Genomic DNA, 24,170 nt, shown 5'->3' with positions numbered 1-24,170 from the left:
CTTGGGGGTTAGTGTCTGGGGGCTCAGGTGGTCAGTGTTTTGGGGGTTAGTATCTGGGGGTTCAGGGGGTCGGTGTCTTGGGGGTTAGTGTCTGGGGGTTCAAGGGGGTCGGTGTTTTAGGGGTCGGTGTTTTAGGGGTCAGTGTTTTGGGGGTCAGTGTTTTGGGGGTTAGTGTCTGGGGGTTCAGGGAGTCAGTGTTTTGGGGGTTAGTGTCTGGGGGTTCAGGGGGTCAGTGTTTTGGGGGTTAGTGTCTGGGGGTTCAGGGGGTCAGTGTTTTGGGGGTTAGTGTCTGGAGGTTCAGGGGGTCAGTGTTTTGGGGGTTAGTGTCTGGGGGTTCAGGGGGTCAGTGTTTTGGGGGTGAGTGTCTGGGGGTTCAGGGGGTCAGTGTTTTTGGGGTTAGTGTCTGGGGGTTCAGGGGGTCAGTGTTTTGGGGGTTAGTGTCTGGGGGTTCAGGGGGTCAGTGTTTTGGGGGTTAGTGTCTGGGGGTTCAGGGGGTCAGTGTTTTGGGGGTTAGTGTCTGGGGGTTCAGGGGGTCAGTGTTTTGGGGGTTAGTGTCTGAGGTTTCAGGGGGTCAGTGTTTTGGGGGTTAGTGTCTGGGGGTTCAGGGGGTCAGTGTTTTGAGGGTCAGTGTCTGGGGGTTCAGGGGGTCAGTGTTTTGGGGTTAGTGTCTGGGGGTTCAGGGGGTCAGTGTTTTGGGGGTTAGTGTCTGGGGGTTCAGGGGGTCAGTGTTTTGGGGGTCAGTGTCTGGGGGTTCAGGGGGTCAGTGTTTTGGGGTTAGTGTCTGGGGGTTCAGGGGGTCAGTGTTTTGGGGGTTAGTGTCTGGGGGTTCAGGGGGGTCAATGAACGTCCACTTCCTGGAACGAACCTGTTGCCGATTCCTGAATGGCTGCAGGAGAGTCCCTGGAGTGGGTAAAACACTGACACTCTGATTGGCTGAGGAGAGCTGGGGCTCGCAGGACTCAGGTCGTGATTGGCTCTGAACTGGGCGGGTCCTGGCTGTGATTGGCTGTAACTAGGAAGACCCGGGTCGTGATTGGCTCTGGACTGGAAGGATCTGGGCTGTGATTGGCTGGAGCTGGGACGGCCCAGGCTGTGATTGGCCCAGGGCTGTGATAGGCCCAGGGCTGGGAGGAGCCGAGCTGTGATTGGCTCGGGGCCCCGGGGGGCGGGTGTGGTTAAGAGTGAAGAGGGGAATCGCCCTTGGAGTCGGAGCGGAATCAGAGAGAGTGAGTAAACCTGGGCCTTCGGGGAGACCCCGGGTAAACCTGGGCCGGGGCCGGGTAAACCGGGGCCTTCGGGGCCGGGGAGACCCCGGGTAAACCTGGGCCGGGGCCGGGTAAAGCGGGGGACGGTAAACCTGGGCCGGGAGACGCGGAGCCGAGGGCGGGGAGGCAGATCGAACCGAACCCGGGAACCAGAGTGATCGGGCCCCCAGGCTCGGGCTGCGGCTCTGGGTGGGGAGATAGCCACCTGGCGGAGCCACTCGCTTTCACTAACTATTGACTAGTTACCGGGTTAGTTACACTAACTAGTGACTGCTTACTGGGTCACACCAGTTACTAGGTTACTCACGCTAACTAGTGACTGCTTACTGTGTTGGTCACGCTAACTAGTGCCTAGTTACTGGGGTAGTCGCCCTAACAGGTTACAGGCATTAATTACACTGCTTGTAAGGTCATGTCTCCCCATTTTAATTGAGTTTTTTGAGGTGACAATGATTGACGAGGGAAGGGCTGTGGATGTTGTCTACATGGACTTGAGGGATCAGTGCTGGCACCTCTGTTTGTGATATATATAAATGACTTGCAAGTAAACCTGCTGGTCTGATTAGCAAGTTTGTGGATGATACTGTGGTTGGCGGAGTTGCGGATAGTGAAGATTATCAGAATACAGCAGGATATGGATAGGTTGGAAAATTGGGTGGAGAAATGTCAGATGGAATTTATTCCAGACAAATGCAAGGTGATGCATTTTGGTAAATCCAGTTCAGGTGGGAGCTATAAAATAAATGGCAGAACCATCAGGAGCGCAGACACAGATCTGGGAGTACAGGTCCACAGATTCTTAAGTGGCAGCACAGGTGGAAAAGGTGGTGAAGAAAGCATATGATACGCTTGCGTTCATCGGATGGGGCACAGAGTACAAAAGTTGGCATGTTATGTTACAGTTATATAAAATGTTGGTTAGGGAACATAAGAAATAGGAGCAGGAGTAGGCCATCTAGCCCCTCGAGCCTGCTCTGCCATTCAATAAGATCATGGCTGATCTGATAGTGAGTTTAGTTCCACTTACCCGCCCGCTCTCCATAACACTTAATTCCCTTAATGGTTAAAAATCTATCTATCTGTGACTTAAACACATTTAACGAGGTAGCCTCTACTGCTTCATTGGGCAGATAATGCCAAAGATTCACTACCCTCTGGGAGAAGGAGTGCCTCCTCAACTCTGTTCTAAATTGACTCCCCTGTATTTTGAGGCTATGCCCCCTAGTTCTTGTTTCCATTGTAAGTGGAAATAACCTCGCTGCTTCTACCCTGTCTAGACCCTTCATTATCTTATATATATCTCTATAAGATCTCCCCTCAACCTTCTAAACTCCAATGAGTACAGGCCCAGTCTACTCAATCTCTCCTCATAAGCTAACCCCCTCATCTCTGGAATCAACCTGGTGAACCTTCTCTGTACCCCCTCCAAAGCTAATATATCCTTTCTTAAATAAGGGGACCAAAATTGTATACAGTACTCTAGGTACCCTGAACACTTGCAGCATGACCTCCCTGCTTTTATACTCGATCTCCCTCGCGATAAAGGCCAACATTCCATTTGCCTTCTTGATCACCTGCTGCACCTGCAAACTGAGTTTTTGCGATTCATGCACAAGGACCCCCAGGTCCCTCTGCACAGTAGCATGTTGTAATTTTTCACCGTTTAAATATTAGTCCATTTTACTATTATTCCTTCCAAAGTGGATAACCTCACATTTACCAATGTTATACTCCATCTGCCAGATCCTTGCACATTTCATAGAAATCATAGAAATCATAGAAACCCTACAGTGCAGAAGGAGGCCATTCGGCCCATCGAGTTTGCACCGACCACAATCCCACCCAGGCCCTACCCCCACATATTTACCCACTAATCCACGCATCCCAGGACTCTAAGGGGCAATTTTTAACCTGGCCAATCAACCTAACCCGCACATCTTTGGACTGTGGGAGGAAACCGGAGCACCCGGAGGAAACCCACGCAGACACGAGGAGAATGTGCAAACTCCACACAGACAGTGACCCGAGCCGGGAATCAAACCCGGGACCCTGGAGCTGTGAAGCAGCAGTGCTAACCACTGTGCTACCGTGCCACCTTTGGGACACTGTGTGCTATTCTGGTCACCACACTACCAGAAGGACATGGAGGCTTTGGAGAGAGTACAGAAAGGGTTTACCAGGATGTTGCGTGGTATGGAGGTTATTAGCTATGAGGAGAGATTGAATAAACTGAGATTGTTCTCCCAGGAAAGACAGAGGCTGAGGGGGTGACCTGATAGAAGTTTATAAAATTGAGGGGTATGGATAGGGTGAACAGTTGGAAGTTTTTTCTTCGGGCAGAAATGACAAATACAAGGGGGCCTAAGTTCAAGATAAGGGAGGAAAGTTTCAGTGGAGATGTGCCATTGGCGGGGAGGGGGGGGGGGGGGGCGGGGCAGGGGGGAGCTGGAATGCACTGCCAAGTGAGGTAGTTGAGGCAAGTACTTTAGCAACGTTTAAGACTTATCTGGATAGACAATGAACAGACGGGGAATAGAGGGATATAAGCGGTTGGTTTAGATAGGACAACATGATCGGCACAGGCTTGGAGGGCTGAAGGGCCTGTTCCTGTGCTGTACTGTTCTTAGTTCTTTGTTCGTTGCAAGCTTGACATATGGTAACTATTGATTACAATAACTAGTAACTAATCACTAAGGTTTACATTTATTTATTAGTGTCACAAGTAGGCTTGCATTAACACTGCAATGAAGTTACTGTGAAAATCCCCTAGTTGCCACACTCCAGCACCTGTTCGGGTACACTGAGGGAGAATTTAGCACGGCCAGTGCACCCTAACCAGCACATCTTTGGACTGTGGGAAGAAACCGGAGCACCCGGAAGAAACACACGCAGACACGGGGAGAACGTCAAACTCCACACAGACAGTGACCCAAGCTGGGAATCAAACCCAGGCCCCTGGTGCTGAGGCAGCAGCACTGACCACTGTGTCACCCATAGTGACTGTGACAAGTTTCAGGGGATTAATTGGTCAGGATCTGGGTGAATGGTTACTACACGATTAGTAGTTTGTTAATAATGCTATGACCGGTTAAACAATGTCAGATATTCCAACCCTTTCCTCCTCATTCTGAAGTTTGGCCCCAGGGTACTGAGGGCCACCCTGAGACCGGAGCCTGGGTGCTGGCTGAGGTCAGTTCAACCTCCTGGTTTAAGGGAATTAGAACAAACTCGGGTGGTGGCTTTATTGGCATTGCACTAAGGTGTGACTACAGCATTTGGACAAATTAGTAAAGGCTGCTTTGTAAGGTGGTGGGAATCTGGGCATTGCTTCCTATTTTGTAAATGAGCTTGTGGAGATGGCCACCCCCTAATATGGCAGAGTCTTCAGTCCCCCTCTGTGTTGAACAGCCTGTTTTCTGATCTCACCTGGTGAAGATTGCAACAGTAAGAAGTTTAACAACACCAGGTTAAAGTCCAACAGGTTTATTTGGTAGCAAAAGCCACACAAGCTTTCGAGGCTCTGAGCCCCTTCAGGTGAGTGGGAATTCTGTTCACAAACAGAACTTATAAGACACAGACTCAATTTACATGAATAATGGTTGGAATGCGAATTGCAACACCATTATTCAATGTTATTTGATTTATTATCATGTGTTGGTATGCAATGGAAAGTATTGTTTCTTGCGCACTATACAGACAAAGCATACCGTTCATAGAGAACAATGGGGAGAAAAGGAAAGGGTGCAGAATATAGTCATAGCTGTTACAGACATTGCTAGGGTGTAGAAAGATCAACTTAATATAAGGTAGGCCCATTCGGGCGGGGGGCGGGGGGGGGGGGGGGGGGGGGCGGAGGGGGGAAGCTGCTCTTGAGTCGGCTGGTACGTAATCTCAGACTTGTCTCTTTTTCCTGACAGAAGAAGGTGGAAGAGAGAATGTCTGGGATGCGCGGGGTGGGGTCCTTGATTATGCCGGCTGCTTTTCCGAGGCAGCGGGAAGTGTAGCCGGAGTTGATGGATGGGAGGCTGGTTTGCGTGATGGACTGGGCTCCATTCAATGTCTTAGTTCACAACAAAATTACTTTTGAAACCGACAGACCTTTGTTATGTAGACAAACACAGTTGTCATGTTGTACAGCACAAGATCGCACAGTACTGGTTAGAGACCAGTTAATCTGCTTTTGTCGTGTACAAGGAAGCCCTCTCCACCATTCAATGAGATCATGGCTGATGCTTGCCTCTTACTTGGAGACTGTCTCCCGGTACTAAACCCCCCCCCCCCAAGTCTCTCCCAGTCAGGGGAAACACCCTTCATGCATCTACCCTGTCGAACCTGTCAGAATTTTGTATGTTTGAATGGGATTGCCTCATTTTTCTAAACTCCAGAGACTAAAGACCCATTTTATTAAATCTTTCCTTGTGGAACAATCCCTCCAACCCAGGAATTAATTTACTGTACTTTTGTTGCACTCCCTGTATGGGAAAGGAGACAAAAACTGCACACAATACTCCAGGGTGTGGTCTCACTAAGACACTATATGATTGCTGTAAGACATCTTTACTCCTGCACTGAAATCTTGTTGTAATAAATGCCAACATATTGTTTGCCGCCTTAATTGCTACGTCATCTTTCAGTGACTCATGAACAAGGACACCCAAGTTCAGCACTTCCCAGCCACTCGAACCATTGAAGAAATATTCTGTATTTCTGTCTTTCCTACCAAAGTGGCTAACCTTGCAATAGTAACTTTCAAAAGGAATTATAGAGGATGACTACTTGGGTCTACGGTATTCGGCAAACAAAGGGGGGACTCTTTGGCTGAACTTGAGAAACCGATTCTCTCAACAGATCAAAGGGATGCCTCCTTATAGATTCAAGCTCTGAGTCAAATTTTTTCGTGGAGACTCACTCACCTATTACTTCAGGAATAAACCAGGCATCTGTTTTTCCTGCATGCCTGCTAAGTGCGCATCCACATTGTTCACGAAAGGGAATTGGATAAATAATTGAAAGGAGATATTTTCAGGGCTGTGGCGTAAGGGCAGGGGAGTGGCACTGTTTGGAATGCTCAGAGCTGGCACAGTAGGTTGAATGGCCTCCTGTGCTGAATTATTCTATGGACCTACTTCAATCACTGAAGAGGCAGGGGTATCAGTTAACATCTTGTCTGTGGATCACCACCTCAGCTCAACTCACTGGCAGCAGTGAGGAGGGTGTGCATCATGGCAGTGCCTGGAGACTGGTACCACTGCGGCCACGCAGTTATGGTAAGTTGATTTCTCCCTGACCAGACAGAAGCAGAAACAGTATGCATGTTGCTTTGTTAGGATAACGGTCTTTCCCATGGTGCAGGTTATCATGACTGTGCATGGCTTTGCGAGCACCTCATCTAAATGCTGCAATTTACCACAGCCCCAAAGTGCTCCACTTCCTGAATGTGCAGCTTGTGGGCTCAATCTGCAGTGAAGTGGCCAAGCAATAGAGGACATGATGGATAGTGAGATAGTGAGAGCCTTTTTCCTCGGATGGTGATAGCTAGCACGAGGGGACATAGCTTTAAATTGAGGGGTGAGAGATATAGGACAGATGTTGGAGGTAGGTTCTTTACTCAGAGAGTAGTAAGGGCGTGGAATGCCCTGCCTGCAGCAGTAGTGGACTCGTCAACATTAAGAGCATTCAAATGGTTATTGGATAAACATATGGATGATATTGGAATAGTGTAGATTAGAGGGGCTTTAGATTGGTTCCATTGGTCGGCGCAACATCGAGGGCCGAAGGGCCTGTACTGCGCTGTAATGTTCTATGTTCTATGGTGCATATGCCAATCATAAGCCGTGATGTTGTCTGGTTTGGAGGGAGCTATGAGAGACTTGGTTTGTTTTCAGTTGAATGTCGGGGGCTGAGCCTGAAAGAAGTTTACCAAATTATGATTGGCATCGATAGAATCTTTTTCTCCGGGTAGAAATGTCAATTACAAACAAAGAACAATACAGCACAGGAACAGGCCCTTCGGCCCTCCAAGCCCGCGCCGCTCCCTGGTCCAAACTAGACCATTCTTTTGTATCCCTCCATTCCCACTCCGTTCATATGGCTGTCTAGATAAGTCTTAAACGTTCCCAGTGTGTCCGCCTCCACCACCTTGCCCGGCAGCACATTCCCGGCCCCCACCACCCTCTGTGTAAAATAGGTCCGTCTGATATCTGTGTTAAACCTCCCCCCTTCACCTTGAACCTATGACCCCTCGTGAACGTCACCACCGACCTGGGGAAAAGCTTCCCACCGTTCACCCTATCTATGCCTTTCATAATTTTATACACCTCTATTAAGTCTCCCCTCATCCTCTGTCTTTCCAGGGAGAACAACCCCAGTTTACCCAATCTCTCCTCATAACTAAGCCCCTCCATACCAGGTAACATCCTGGTAAACCTCCTCTGTACTCTCTCCAAAGCCTCCACGTCCTTCTGGTAGTGTGGCGACCAGAACTGGACGCAGTATTCCAGATGCGGCCGAACCAACGTTCTATACATCTGCAACATCAGACCCCAACTTTTATACTCTATGCCCTGTCCTATAAAGGCAAGCATGCCATATGCCGCCTTCACCACCTTCTCCACCTGTGACGTCACTTTCAAGGATCTGTGGATTTGCACACCCAGGTCCCTCTGCGTATCTACACCCTTTATGGTTCTGCCATTTATCATATAGCTCCTCCCTACATTATTTCTACCAAAATGCATCACTTCGCATTTATCAGGATTGAACTCCATCTGCCATTTCTTTGCCCAAATTTCCAGCCTCTCTATATCCTTCTGTAGCTTCTGACAATGCTCCTCACTATCTGCAAGTCCTGCCAATTTTGTGTCGTCCGCAAACTTACTGATCACCCCCGTTACACCTTCTTCCAGATCATTTGTATAAATCACAAACAGCAGAGGTCCCAATACAGAGCCCTGCGGAACACCACTAGTCACAGGCCTCCAGCCGGAAAAAGACCCTTCCACTACCACCCTCTGTCTTCTGTGATCAAGCCAGTTCTCCACCCATCTAGCCCCTCCCCCTTTATCCCATGAGATCCAACCTTTTTCACCAGCCTCCCATGAGGGACTTTGTCAAACGCTTTACTAAAGTCCATATAGATGACATCCACGGCCCTTCCCTCGTCAACCATTTTGGTCACTTCTTCAAAAAACTCCACCAGGTTAGTGAGGCATGACCTCCCTCTCACAAAACCATGCTGACTATCGTTAATGAGTTTATTCCTTTCTAAATGTGCATACATCCTATCTCTAAGAATCTTCTCCAACAACTTCCCCACCACAGACGTCAAGCTCACCGGCCTATAATTACCCGGGTTATCCTTCCGACCCTTCTTAAATAACGGGACCACATTAGCTATCCTTCAATCCTCTGGGACCTCACCTGCGTCCAGTGACGAGACAAAGATTTGCGTCAGAGGCCCAGCGATTTCATCTCTCGTCTCCCTGAGCAGCCTTGGATAGATTCCATCAGGCCCTGGGGATTTGTCAGTCTTTAACTTCTCTAACAAACCTAACACTTCCTCCTTTGTAATGGAGATTTTCTCCAATGGTTCAACACTCCCCTCCGAGACACTCCCAGTCAACACATCCCTCTCCTTTGTGAGTACCGACGCAAAGTATTCATTTAGGATCTCCCCTACTTCTTTGGGCTCCAAGCATAATTCCCCACTTTTGTCCCTGAGAGGTCCGATTTTTTCCCTGACAACCCTTTTGTTCCTAACGTATGAATAAAATGCCTTGGGATTCTCCTTAATCCTGTCTGCCAAGAACATTTCGTGACCCCTTTTTGCTCTTCTAATTCCCCGTTTGAGTTCTTTCCTACTTTCTTTGTACTCCTCCAGAGCTCCCTCCGTTTTTACTAGGGGACATTGGTTTAAGGTGAAAGGGGGAAAGTTTAAAGGAGATCTGAGAGGCAAGTATTTTTACACAGGGTGGTAAGTACCTGGAATATGTTGCCAGAGAAGGTGGTAGAAGGAGAAACAATAGCAACTTTTAAGAGGCATCTTGACAGATACATGAATAGAGAGGTACGGAACGTGTAGCGGCAAAAGGTCTTTAGTTTAGGAAAGGGGTTGTGTGTCAGCACAGGCTTGGTGGGCCAAAGAGCATGCTCAAAGTCTGGACAGTGTGACGTGGAGTGATGGTGCCCCAATGTACCTGGTGCCTTGCCCTGCTGGGTGGTGGTGGTGGTGATGGTTGTTTAGAAAGTTCTTCAGAAATTCAAACATGTCAGAGATGGATAAGCACATGAATAGGTCGGGAATAGAGGGTTACGGACTGCGTAGAGGCAAAAGGTTTTAGTTTAGGAAGGCGTCCTGTGTTGGCGCAGGCTTGGTGGGTCAAAGGGCCTGTTCCTGTATTATTCTTTATAGCTTGCTGCATTGCCTAGAATTAGAAAAGCATCAAGCAGTTTAGACCTGTTTCCTAAAGACGCCCTTCTCACATAATGCTGAACGCTCCTCGTGGTACACAGTCAGCTTTCCAGACCGGCTCCAACCCAGACAGAGCTGGATAACACTCAGCTCTGACTATACACCCCACACTTATAGAATCCCTACAGTGCAGAAGGACCAAAAGTTGGCCCATTGAGTCTGCACTGACTCTGATAGAGGGTCCACCCCCCCCCCCCCCCCCCCATCCCGTAACCATAAGACCATAAGACATAGGAGCGGAAGTAAGGCCATTCGGCCCATCGAGTCCACTCCACCATTCAATCATGGTTGATTTCAACTCCATTTACCCGCTCTCTCCCCATAGCCCTTAATTCCTTGAGAAATCAAGAATTTATCAATTTCTGTCTTGAAGACGCTCAACGTCTCGGCCTCCACAGCCCTCTGTGGCAATGAATTCCACAGACCCACCACTCTCTGGCTGAAGAAATTTCTCCTCATCTCTGTTCTAAAGTGACTCCCTTTTATTCTAAGGCTGTGCCCCCGCGTCCTAGTCTCCCCTGTTAATGGAAACAACTTCCCTACGTCCATCCTATCTAAGCCGTTCATTATCTTGTAAGTTTCTATCAGATCTCCCCACAACCTCCTAAACTCCAATGAATATAATCCCACGATCCTCAGACGTTCATCGTATGTCAGGCCTACCATTCCTGGGATCATCCGTGTGAATCTCCGCTGGACCCGCTCCAGTGCCAGTATGTCCTTCCTGAGGTGTGGGGCCCAAAATTGCTCACAGTACTCCAAATGGGGCCTAACCAGTGCTTTATAAAGCCTCAGAAGTACATCCCTGCTTTTGTATTCCAAGCCTCTTGAGATAAATGACAACATTACATTTGCTTTCTTAATTACGGACTCAACCTGCAAGTTTACCTTTAGAGAATCCTGGACTAGGACTCCCAAGTCCCTTTGCACTTTAGCATTATGAATTTTGTCACCGTTTAGAAAATAGTCCATGCCTCTATTCTTTTTTCCAAAGTGTACAACCTCGCACTTGCCCACGTTGAATTTCATCAGCCACTTCTTGGACCACTCTCCTAAACTGTCTAAATCTTTCTGCAGCCTCCCCACCTCCTCAATACTACCTGCCCCTCCACCTATCTTTGTATCATCGGCAAACTTGGCCAGAATGCCCCCAGTCCCGTCATCTAGATCGTTAATATATAAAGAGAACAGCTGTGGCCCCAACACTGAACCCTGCGGGACACCACTTGTCACCGGTTGCCATTCTGAGAAAGAACCTTTTATCCCAACTCTCTGCCTTCTGTCTGACAGCCAATCGTCAATCCATGTTAGTACCTTGCCTCGAATACCATGGGCCCTTATTTTACTCACGCATTTTACTCACGTAACCCCACGCATTTACCCCACTAATTCTCAAGTATTTGAACTGGCTGATGCCGTGCTGTTACTGAAACTCCAGCGAGTGCTGTGTTCAGACTGTGGACCACACCATCACCATAAGTTTATAGTTTTTAAACATTTGAAGGAACATACCTGTAATGTGACAGTTGGTGTTTGAATATTTGGCTGTCTTTAGATTTATATCTGTATTTCACAAGAGACGGGCCGTGCAAACCAGCAATGTCCCAGGTGTATCTTGTACGTGCTGTCACTATGGAGAAAGATTGGGAGTCCAAAGATGTGTGGGTTAGGTTGATTGGCCATGCTAAAAATTGCCCTTAGTGTCCTGAGATGCATAGGTTGGAGGGATTAGTGGGTAGATATGGGGGTGGGGCCTGGGTGGGATTGTGGTCGGTGCAGACTCGATGGGCAGAATGGCCTCTTTCTGTACTGTAGGGTTTCTATGATTTCTATGATCTTTCCCGTGACCATCCCCTTTCCATCTGTCTGTGTTTATGCACAAGTTGGGGGCCTCATTGATGGAATTGTGATGCCCTCCATGTTTGGTATCTTACCAGTGCTCTCTGTCCAGAATCAACTGAATAATTGGGCACAAGGCTGGAGAGTGTCTAGCACTCATTTCAATGTGATTTGATTTATTGTCACATGTATTAGTATACAGTGAAAAGTATTGTTTCCTGTGCGCTATACAGACAAAGCATACCGTTTATAGGGAAGGAAAGGGAGAGAGCACAGAATGTAGTGTTACAGTCATAGTTAGAGTGTAGAGAAAGATCAACTTGATGCATGTTAGGGCCATTCAAAAGTCTGATGGTGGCAGGGAAGAAGCTGTTCCTAAGTCGCTTGGTACATAATCTCAGACTTTTGTATCTTTTTCCCAATGGAAAAAAGTATGTCCAGAGTGCGTGGGGTCCTTGATTATAGTGGCTGCTTTTCTGAGGCAGCGGGAAGTATAGACCGTGTCAGTGGATGGGAGGCTGGTTTGCGCGATAGACTGGGCTTTGTTCATGACCCTTTGTAGCTTATTACGGTCTTGGATAAAGCAGGAACCATACAAGCTGTGATACAACTGGAAAGAATGCTTTCTATGATGCATCTGTAGAAGTTGCTGAGAGTTGTAGTGAGCATGCCAAATTTCCTTAGCCTCCTGTGAAAGTAGAGGCCTTGGTGGGCTTTCTTAACAATAGTTTCCACATGGAGGAACTAGGACAGGATCTGGACACCTAAAAACCTGAAGCTCTCGGCAATTTCTACTTTGTTCCTACTGATGTAGACAGGGGCTTGCTCTCCACTATGCTGCCTGAAGTCGATGACTATCTCCTTCGTTTTGTTGACATTGAGGGATAGATTATTGTTGTTGCACCAGTTCACCAGATTCTCCATCTCTTTCCTGTACCGTCTTGTCATTGTTTAAAATCCGACCCACTATGGTGGTGACATCAGCCAACTTGGAAATCGAGCTGGTGGGGAATTTGGCCACACAGTCATAGGTGTATAAGGAGTATAGAAAAGGGCTGAGGACACAGTCTTGTGGAGCACCGGTGTTGAGGATGATCGTGGAGGAGATGTTGTTGTCTATCCTCAAAGATTGTGGTCTCTGGCTTCGGAAGTCTAGAATCCAGTTGCAGAGGGAGGAGCTGAGGCCCAGGCCACAGAATTTGGAGATGAGTTTCATCGGAATAATGGTGTTAAAGGCTGAGCTGTAGTCTATGAATAGGAGTCTTTGTTATCTAGATGTTCCAGGGTTGAGTGTGGGGCCAGGGAGATGGCACCTGCTGTGGACCTGGTGTGACTATAAGCAAACTGTAGTGGATCCAGGCAGTCTGGAAGGCCGGAATTGGCTTGTGCCATGACTAACCTTTCGAAGCACTTCATAATGATGAAGTGTGAACTGTGAACAAATGAACATTTGAAATGTGTCCCAATCAGAACCATCTCCAAGACTGATGGGAAGGTTGGCACCAATGATCCTCAGAATAAAATCTGAAATGTGGCTATTCAAGCACAGAATGTTCCCGCCGTCCATTCTCAGCTCAGACTGCTCCCAACATGATAAATCCATATTCCAGCCCCCCTCTCCTGTCATCTCGTTAGATTGCTGATCTGACTCATTTCAGGTTTGCTTCAGAGCTTTGACCTGTGCCTACTGAAATTTGCAGCATGGTGGTACATAGGCAGCTTGGTGGCACAGTGGTTAGCACTGCTGTCTCAGTGCCAGGGACCCAGGTTTGATTCCTGCCTTAGGTTACTGTCTGTGTGGAGTTTGCATGTTCCCCGTGTCTGCGTGGGTTTCTTCCGGGTGCTCAGGTTTCCTCCCACAATCCGAAAAACGTGCTGGTTTAGATACATTGGCCATGTTAAATTCTCCCTCAGTGTACGCGAACAGGTGCCAGAGTGTGGCAACTATTTTCACAGTAACTTCATTGTAGTGTTAATGTAAACCTACTTGTGACACTAATAAATCAACAGCTTAAGATGCATTTTACCTCCATGCTTACAGACCGCAGTGTTTCAGACATGTTCAGCTCATCAGTTGAATTGAGAACAGAGTTCCATGTGACTCACTGCTCCACCCAATGCCTGAGCTTAATTTTAACTCTGCTGACAATTGATTTAAAATTTTTACCGGATAGCCTTTGATGTGTGTGTGTCACATGGCAGTGCAACATTCTGCTCGGGAATGAAGTCTAAGAGAATGAGCAGTCATTTCCTACCGACTGAAGCACTGACTAAAGACATTAGGAGCATTAGTGGTGAACTTTGCCTTTGATTCAGAGATTGTGGACTTGATCTCTCACTCAGGTGGACACTCCCAGTATAAGGAAACCGGAGCACCCGGAAGAAACCCACACGGACACAAAGAGAACGTGCAAACTCAACACAGACAGTAACCTAAGGAAGTGCCGCACAGTCAACTGTGCTCTCTTGTGGATGAGGCCTGATGTATCCTCTCAGGCAGGCAGCAGAGATCCCCTGGCACTATTACAAGGAAGGGCAGGGACATCCCACAGACACTTATAGCAGCTTATCTGGTCATGATCACGTGGCGTTGGCTTGTTGTGCACAGATTGCTGGCTGCATTTCCTACATTGCAAAGACACTGTCTTTGGAGAGTGTATTGATTCCCGTCGTGTGTTAAGAGTGGGCCCAACAGCTGAGATATATATTTTTAAAACATCTTTCTGTATCTCACACCCAGTTCTGTGCTCACTGTTTATAATTAGATTCATGCTTCGTACCTGGGGCATTAATTGAAGTATATGCAACTTCCTTCAATTTTTTTAGTCTGACTTAAAATCTTTTGCTTTTAATAGTGACATTTGCTGTTATTTTCCCTTACTGGCTTGCTGGTGTCAAACCACCATCCCATCCCATGGCACAGTGGCACAATGGTTAGCACTGCTGCCTCACAGGGCCAGGGACCTGGGTTCAATTCCCAACTTGGGTCACTGTCTGTGTGGAGTTTGCACGTTCTCCCCATGTCTGTGTGGGTTTCCTCCAGGTTCTCCGGTTTCCTCCCACAGTCTGAAAGACATGCTGGTTAAGCGCGATGGCCATGCTAAATTTTCCCTCAGTGTACCCGGACAGGCGCTGGAGTGTGGCAACTAGGGGATTTTCACAGTAACTTCATTGCAGTGCTACTGTAAGCCTACTTGTGACTAATAAATAAATTTTACAACTTTATTTTTCAAATCACTGCTGTGCAGTGACAATTAGCAAGCTGTCTGAAGGCCCATTAGCTGAAGTCTGTCCTGCCAAACAAGCCATTCTCTGCTCAATGAAGAGTGAACAAGATAAACCTTGGCAGGCGAAGGGTGGTACTGAGGCTAACTGGCATATCAACCTTTCGCCCAGCTAAGACCAGCCAACCCAGAAGAGAGCAGGTGTCAGACCTGGAACCTCCCCCACCCTGGGCTTTGTGGAGATGTTTTTTCCTGTTTTATTAAGTCCAATGTTCATGTTGTGATTAATTTGTTTTGGAAATGTTTCTGGCTTTTGACGAAGGTTGCCATGAGGTGACATTTATTAGCGTTTGACGTGGAAAACGTTTTGTTCATAAGCTACCAAGTGGCACTAATCCTGTTGCCAAAGTCGCTTAATGAATTGGTTCCAGTATGTGATTGGAATCGGAAGTCCCATTGAAGTTTGTGAGCTTCAGTATTTCTCTTGTGGAATAGGGTAAATCCCCCTCCCCCTCAAATTATTCCCAACACACCATGTTTAATCTCCAGTACTATTCCCGATCATTATACAGCTCAAAAGATTAAGCTAGTTTGTTTCTTTTTACTCGGTTTCTAATCCGCATTAGGCAATACCGTATTACATACTGTATCACCCAACTGTTAACACCTCTTCCCAACTTGACTCCGCAGGCTCAGCTGGGTTTATAAGAATTTAAAGGTAAAATTTAAAAGAATTGTGGGCACTTGGAGAATAAGGATGTTAAGACCTTGGGAGAGGGTGCAGAGGAGATTTGCCAGAATGGTGTAGGGATTTGAGGCTTGTATAACTTTCTGCTTCATGACTAACAAGACCTCATGCTTTTTCTCAAACAAAAGCAGAAAATAATGGAAACTCTCACAGCATGTGTGACAGCATCTGTGGAGAGAGAATGTCAGGCATGCTGAGATTTTCTAGCATTTTCTGTTTTTGTTTCAGATTCAAACATCTGCTGTATTTTGCCTTTATCTCATGTTCTCATCCTTTCCATCCCATATTTTAACATGTCCACATGACATGCTCTGTGAGATTTTCATCTTGTGGAGATGCCGGCGTTGGACTGGGGTAAACACAGTAAGAGTTTTAACAACACCAGGTTAAAGTCCAACAGGTTTATTTGGTAGCAAATGCCATTAGCTTTCGGAGCGCTGCTCCTTCGTCAGACCATCTGACGAAGGAGCAGCACTCCGAAAGCTAATGGTATTTGCTACCAAATAAACCTGTTGGACTTTAACCTGGAGTTGTTAAAACTCTTACTGATTTTCATCTGTCAGGGATGCGTACCAGATGGTTTACCTCACTCAATTTCCTTTCTATGTTATATGGCCCACTGAATTTCGCTTTCAAGGGGTTACCCGATACAGGTAATAATATAAAGCACTCTCTCTCCTACGAGTTTGGGCCTTCCTATCAGCCCTGGCTCTCATTCCCTGCTGGGCTGTCTTTAAATGTTTTCTCGCCACCTCGCAAGCCCCATTTCAGACCTAGTCTGAAAGTGTTGTCTGAGTTTGTCCTGAGTAACTTCTCCTGAATTAATTTCAATGTTCCTCTGACCTCATGCCCATAGACCAATTCAAACTATAATAAAAATGGAATCCCCTTGTCCCAATCATGAGGGTAATCTTCGCTATGAGCTTTCATCATGGTTTCAAAGTCTGGTGCCACCTCTCTAGTGCTCCCTGGGACTCTGGATGATCTGTAACAGTTTCATCTCCAGGTTATTCATGACCTCTTTGTATAGTGTTGACATAAAAGTTGACCTTTGGTCTAACTGACTCTCCTTTGGCAAACCATATCTAGTGAAAATTTACTACTACTCCTCGCAGTAATTCAGGGAATATGGTGGATATGTCCACCCTATTGGTCTAGTGGTATTATCGCTAGAAACTCAGTTAATGTTCTGGGGACCTGTGTTCGAATCCCACCACAGCAGATGGTGCAATATGAATTCAATAAGAAATATCTGGAATTAAGGATCTACTGATGACCATGAAACCATTGTTGATTGTCGGAAAAACCCATCTGGTTCACTAATGTCTTTTAGGGAAGGAAATCTGCTGTCCTTACTTGGTCTGACTCCAAAGCCACAGCAATGTGGTTGACCCTCAACTGCCCTTGGGCAACTAAGGATGGGTAATAAATGCTGGCCAGCCAGCGACGACCATGTCCCACGAATGAATAAAAAAAATATTGGTTCTCACTTTGTGTTCTACGCAGTCGATTAGGACCCTGGTAAAATGTTCTTCAAATGCTAGGATGAGGATTGACAGTGCTGGCTTTATTACCGCTTGCAGTTTCCCTATTACCTGACACAGGTGACAGGTTCTCGCGTGGTTAGCACCGCTGCCTCTCAGCACCAGGGTCTTCGATTTGATTCCCGGCGTGGGTCACTGTCTGTATGGAGTTTGCACATTCGCCCCATGTCTGTGTGGGTTTCCTCCGGGTGCTCCGAATTCCTCCCACAGTCCAAAAGACGTGCTGGTTAGGTGCATTGGCCATGCCAAATTCTCCCTCAGTGTACCCGAACAGGCACCAGAGGGTGGCGATTTTCACAGTATCTTCGTTGCAGTGTTAACGTAAGCCTACTTGTGAACTAATAAATAGACTAAACAAAACTTTAAAATTCAACAAAAGTGATTACATTCTTGTGGAGTCTTGGCCAGTAAAACTGTCTTTGGATTTTATCCTGGGTTTTCTTTATTCTGAGGTGTCCCCCTAATGAAATCGCTTGAGCTATCCTCAGAATCTCTTTCCTACATTCAGAAGGTAACATAATTTGGTGATCTTCTGCGCATTTGTCCTCTGCACTAATGTGGTGGTCACCACTTTCTCATTAATATGTTCTCCTGTACATAGAATTAGGAGGCAAGAATTAGGGGGCATAAGTTGGGAACAGAAACTGTCAGGGAAGGGAACTAATGAAAAGTGGAACTTTTTCAAGGAACAAATACTGGATGTCCTTGATAGGTATGTCCCTGTCAGGCAGGGAGGAAATGGCCGAGTGAGGGAACCATGGTTCACGAAAGAGGTGGAATGTCTTGTGAAAAGGAAGAGGGAAGCTTATGTAGGGATGAGGAAACAAGGTTCAGATGGCTCGATTGAGGGTTACAAGTTAGCAAGGAATGAGCTGAAAAAGGGGCTTAGGAGAGCTAGGAGGGGACACGAGAAGTCCTTGGCGGGTCGGATCAAGGAAAACCCCAAGGCTTTTTACTCTTATGTGAGGAATAAAAGAATGACCAGGGTGAGGTTAGGGCCGGTCAAGGACAGTAGTGGGAACTTGTGTATGGAGTCAGTAGAGATAGGCGAGGTGATGAATGAATACTTTTCTTCAGTGTTCACCAAGGAGAGGGGCCATGTTTTTGAGGAAGAGAAGGTGTTACAGGCTAACAGGCTGGAGGAAATAGTTGTTCGGAGGGAGGATGTACTGGCAGTTTTGAATAAACTGAAAGTCGATAAGTCCCCTGGGCCTGATGAAATGTATCCTAGGATTCTTTGGGAGGCAAGGGATGAGATTGCAGAGCCTTTGGCTTTGATCTTTGGGTCCTTGCTGTCCACGGGGATGGTGCCAGAGGACTGGAGAATGGCGAATGTTGTTCCTCTGTTTAAGAAAGGGAATAGAAATGACCTTGGTAATTATAGACCGGTTAGTCTTACTTCGGTGGTTGGTAAATTGATGGAAAAGGTCCTTGGAGATGGGATTTACGACCATTTAGAAAGATGCGGATTAATCTGGGATAGTCAGCATGGATTCGTGAAGGGCAAGTCGTGCCTCACAAATTTGATAGAATTTTTTGAGGAGGTAACTAAGTGTGTTGATGAAGGTAGGGCAGTTGATGTCATATACATGGATTTTAGTAAGGCGTTTGATAAGGTCCCCCATGGTCGGCTTATGATGAAAGTGAGGAGGTGTGGGATAGAGGGAAAGTTGGCCGATTGGATAGGTAACTGGCTGTCTGATCGAAGACAGAGGGTGGTGGTCGATGGAAAATTTTCGGATTGGAGGCAGGTTGCTAGCGGAGTGCCGCAAGGATCAGTGCTTGGTCCTCTGCTCTTTGTGATTTTTATTAATGACTTAGAGGAGGGGGCTGAAGGGTGGATCAGTAAATTTGCTGATGACACCAAGATTGGTGGAGTAGTGGATGAGGTGGAGGGCTGTTGTAGGCTGCAAAGAGACATAGATAGGATGCAAAGCTGGGCTGAAAAATGGCAAATGGAGTTTAACCCTGATAAATGTGAGGTGATTCATTTTGGTAAGACTAATTTAAATGTGGATTACAGGGTCAAAGGTAGGGTTCTGAAGACCGTGGAGGAACAGAGAGATCTTGGGGTTCATATCCACAGATCTCTAAAGGTTGCCACTCAAGTGGATAGAGCTGTGAAGAAGGCCTATAGTGTGTTAGCTTTTATTAACAGGGGGTTGGAGTTTAAGAGCCGTGGGGTTATGCTGCAACTGTACAGGACCTTGGTGAGACCACATTTGGAGTATTGTGTGCAGTTCTGGTCACCTCACTATAGGAAGGATGTGGAAGCGCTGGGAAGAGTGCAGAGGAGATTTACCAGGATGCTGCCTGGTTTGGAGGGTAGGTCTTATGAGGAAAGGTTGCGGGAGCTAGGGCTGTTCTCTCTGGAGCGGAGGAGGCTGAGGGGAGACTTAATAGAGGTTTATGAAATGATGAAGAGGATAGATAGAGTGAACGTTCAAAGACTATTTCCTCGGGTGGATGGAGTTATTACAAGGGGGCATAACTATAGGGTTCGTGGTGGGAGATACAGGAAGGATATCAGAGGTAGATTCTTTACGCAGAGAGTGGTTGGGGTGTGGAATGGACTGCCTGCAGTGATAGTGGAGTCAGACACCTTTAGGAACATTTAAGCGGTTATTGGATAGGCACATGGAGCACACCAGGATGATAGGGAGTGGGATAGCTTGATCTTGGTTTCAGATAAAGCTCGGCACAACATCGTGGGCCAAAGGGCCTGTTCTGTTCTGTGCTGTACTGTTCTATGTTCTATAGTACCATTCGAATGCATTGAGTACGTGGTCTGATGGAGTTGTTTTAATTTTCAGTCACTCTGCTGCAATTCAGTTAACTTCTTTGAACTGAACATATCGGTCTTGCTCCCATTCTATGTCTGTCTCATTCTCAGTTAACTTGTTCAAGATGGTATCCGATAACCTGATCTCACTGTCCTCGCCCTGGGCTGGCAACTCCTCCCTCTTTTGTCTTTGCTTATGAGCCTGTGATCACATCTCTATGCAATCCAGAATGAGCCCATGTGATGGTCTGTCTGTCATTTCTTTGTGGCTGGATTTTCTACTGGCTGCTTGACTACAGTAGGCATTGTGACCGTCTGTGATCCTGCTCTGTTATTCCCTAGAATGAATTGAATGCCTGCAATGGGCAATTTGACCACCTACTACGACTATTTCCATCTTCAAGCTACTCTAAGTTTACTTTTATTGAAGGTATTTCTTTTATTTCTCTGTGAATGCTGTGAATTAACATCTTATCCTGTAGTATCCCTTCTGGTCAACAAATATATTTATCCCACAACATTAAGGATTGACTCGCTTGTAATATTTTAATATCTTTTTCCATTCCATCCTGACCACATGGGAATATTTTACCATTACACACACACTCTTTGAATACATTCACCACCTGTTGGTCATTCTGCCTCTGTGCAGGTGGTGCTCACCTTGTTGTCCCTTTTGTCTGCCCTTTCTCTCGGTGTATCAATACGAACTAGCTTTTCTGCTTCCCCCGTTTTTAAGTTCCCTTTGTCTTGTGTATGTTTGATAACCCCAATGGGACGACCGTTTAGTCTCCAACATACTTCTCGGGTGTGGCCCAGTTGATTGCAATGCCAGCACCTGACTGTCTTCATATTTCTCACCCCCTCCAGCAGACTCGGGTTTATTTTGAGGGGAAGCCTCCTTTAGAGCTTCCGAACACTTCCTCTCTCGTTGGCCTGTTCTCTCTCGCACCTTCCCAGTTTCTTGCTTTCCCTGATTGAAAGGTGGGTCTGAAAAAAATCTTTGGCCTATGGACCAACTCGTAATCGTCCACAGGTTCTGCAGCTTGTCTGGCTGTTCTAACCTTTTGTTCCCTGACATGTGTTCTAATCATGGTAGGCAATGAGTCTTTTGTCTGTACGAGTAGGGTCCAAGTGTCTTGTGGTCATCTCATTTGTCTATTTTTTTAAAAGCAGAATCAAACGTCTCAGCTTCCATTTTATTGAATTTTGGGGCAGCTTGTGCATATCTGAATATTTCCCCATGGGTTTCCTGCTTAGAACCACTTTCTTCCTCATTCACTTCTGGACCACTGCCATTTGTCACATTTCAATTTGGTGCTCTCTCTCTCTCTCTCCCGTTGCTAACATCTGCATTTCCAATTCCATTTGAAACACCGTTTCTGTCCATTCCCTCGCTCTTCCTCTCTTTCTCTCTCTTTCCTGTATCTTTAACTTAATTGCATGTCTCTTTCTACTTAAAGCTTAGCTAGTTCGATTTCTTCCGTTCTTGAAATATTGGGTCTGGCTAACCCCTCTTGTAGGTTTGAATACATTGCTAGCCTTTCAATTATCTCAGCTTTATCTACAGGCGCTAAGAAGGCTATGCCCAATTTATTTGCTAATTCCACCAATTTAGTTTTTGGCACATTTTTTAAACTTGCTATAGTTTGTCTACTATCATGTAAGATCTAACTACCTCCAAAGCCATTGTGTAGCCTTTTATTTTAAGTAACGTCTTCTCCCTCTGTTGATCCTTGGTCTCATTAGGTTCAAAGTCAAAAATCTCCTGTACTCAAGGAATTTAAACTTTTTAGAATCCTGGACAAGCCCCCAATTTTCTGTCACAAACCCGGCTAATGTTACCTGTGAGGGTGTCCCAATTTGGAAACACCAGCTCGTGGTGCTGTACATCTTTGTTTACAGCAATGGTGTAAGGAGCCACATGCAATACCCAGTGAGAATAGTAACCAGCCCAGTCGTAGTATAATGCTTACTGAAGACTATTTATTACAATAAATAAAAGCCACATGTCCATGAACAGGACTATAATGATATAGATGGGCATAGATCAGGGCATATATCAGCTAGATAGTCAATATCTTTTCCCAAAGGTAGAAGAGTCTAAAACTAGAGGGCATAGGTTTAAGGTGAGGGGAGAGATACAAAAGTGTCCAGAGGGGCAATTTTTTCACACACCAGGTGGTGAGTGTCTGGAACAAGCTGCCAGAGGTGGTGGTAGTAGAGGCGGGTACAATTTTGTCTTTTAAAAAGCATTTAGACAGTTACGTGGGTAAGATGGGTATAGAGGGATATGGGCCAAATGCAGGCAATTGGGACTAGCTTCAGGGTTTTAAAGAAAAAAGGGTGGCATAGGCAAGTTGGGCCGAAGGGCCTGTTTCCATGCTGTAAACCTTATGATTCTATGACTCTATATAAGAGTTATGTACAAGGCTACTGAACACACCCAAACAGTTTAAGTAGGGATGACTTGGATATAACTTGTCCCACTGGGAAGACGCAACATGGGTTCATGAAGGGCAGGTTATGTTTGACTAATTTGGTGGAATTCTTTGAGAACATTAGATGCGCAGTGAACAATGGGGAACCTATGGATGTGGTGTATCAGGATTTCCAGAAGGCATTTGACAAGGTGCCACACCAAAGGCTGCTGCATAAGATAAAGGTGCAAGGTGTTACGGGTAATAGAAAAAAAACTACAGCACAAAACAGGCCCTTCGGCCCCACAAGTTGTGATTGTATTAGCATGGATAGAGGATTGGTTAACTAACAGAAAACAAAGAGTCGGGGTAAATGGGTGTTTTTCTGGTGGCGTGCCTCAGATCCGGGTTGGGACCGCAATTGTTTACGATTTACACATGATTTGGAGTTGGGGACCAAGTGTAGTGTGTCAAAATTCACGGATGACACTAAGACGAGAGGCAGAGCAAAGTGTGCAGAGGACATTGAAAGTCTGCAAAGGGATAAGTGAGTGGGCAAGGGTCGGGCAGATGGAGTACAATGTTGGTAAATGTGAGGTCATCCATTTTGGTAGGACTAACAGCAAAATGGACTATTATTTAAATGGTAAAAAATTGCAGCATGCTGCTGTGTAGAGGGACCTGGGTGTCCTTGTGCATGAATCACAAAAAGTTGGTTTGCAGGTGCAGCAGATAATTAAGAAGGCAAATGAAATTTTGTCCTTCATTGCTAGGGGGGTGGAGTTTAAAAACAGCGAGGTTATGTTGCAGCTAAGGTGCTGGTGAGGCCACACCTGGAGTACTGTGTACGGTTTTGGTCTCACTTCAGAAAGGATACACTGGTACTGGAGGGGGTACAGAGGAGATTCACTAGGTTGATTCTGTAGTTGAGGGTTGGCTTATGAGGAGTGACTGAGTAGACTGGGGCTATACTCATTGGAATTCAGAAGAATGAGGGGAGATCATATAGAAACATATAAGATTATGAAGGGAATAGATAAAATAGAAGCAGGGAAGTTGTTTCCACTGGCAGGTGAAACTAGAACTCGGGGGCATGGCCTCAAAATAAGGGGGAGCAGATTTAGGACTGAGTTGAGGAGGAACGTCTTCACACAAAGGGTTGTGAATCTGTGGAATCCCCTGCTCAGTAAAGCAGTTGAGGCTACCTCATTGAATGTTTTTAAGGCAAGGATAGATAGATTTTTGAACAGTAAAGGAATTAAGGGTTATGATGAGTGGGTGGGTAAGTGGAGCTGAGTCCACAAAAAGATCAGCCATGATCTTATTGAATGGCAGAGCAGGCTCGAGGGGCCAGATGGCCTACTCCTGCTCCTAGTTCTTATGTTATGACTGTTTTTATCCAAAGTGCATTTACAAGATCTGAACTCTTTCAGGACTTCCCACTTCCTAAACAACATCCAATCCAATAGTTCTATAAGTAAAGGCGAGCTTATAGTTACCACACTGTAAACGATTGAGTAATTATTCTGGGAAGACTCTCTCCGTGGTTCAGCGAAGATGTGGGTTTTAACTGCCTCCACGAAGGTTCCTGCACTCTTGCTTCTGGTCTGCATGTAGAATTGGCTTGCAGGCTGCTAGATGGAATCTGCCCCTTGCTTCCACGGAAAGATTGCCAATTATATCATTGTTTTCCAATTGAAGATTCTCCCTGTATATTTGGCTGTCTATCCCTCCCAGCTTCTGTTAGTTTTAAGATTAACATATGTACACCTTCCCTGGATGGTGTTATCGTCTACCCAAAGTGTTTCCTATTAGCAGGGTGATGTATTTACTTTGGTCTGCCTACAACTGCTAATCTTGTTATTGGGATTCACATCC

General features: G+C 46.3%; 1 protein-coding gene across 1 annotated transcript in view; it reads left to right on the top strand.

Moving 5' to 3' along the window:
* The first annotated feature begins 1,155 nt into the window (after positions 1-1,155).
* Positions 1,156-24,170, top strand: part of LOC144480361 (annexin A7-like) — a 90,674-nt gene continuing 67,659 nt past the window's right edge. Inside the window, exon 1 of the mRNA XM_078199784.1 lies at positions 1,156-1,226. The gene's annotated coding sequence lies outside the window, so the exon portion shown is untranslated. The remainder of the gene's footprint in view (positions 1,227-24,170) is intronic.

Source organism: Mustelus asterias, chromosome 28 (genome assembly GCF_964213995.1).
Source record: "Mustelus asterias chromosome 28, sMusAst1.hap1.1, whole genome shotgun sequence".
NCBI lineage: Eukaryota > Metazoa > Chordata > Chondrichthyes > Carcharhiniformes > Triakidae > Mustelus > Mustelus asterias.
This window is presented reverse-complemented; position numbering and strand designations above follow the sequence as displayed.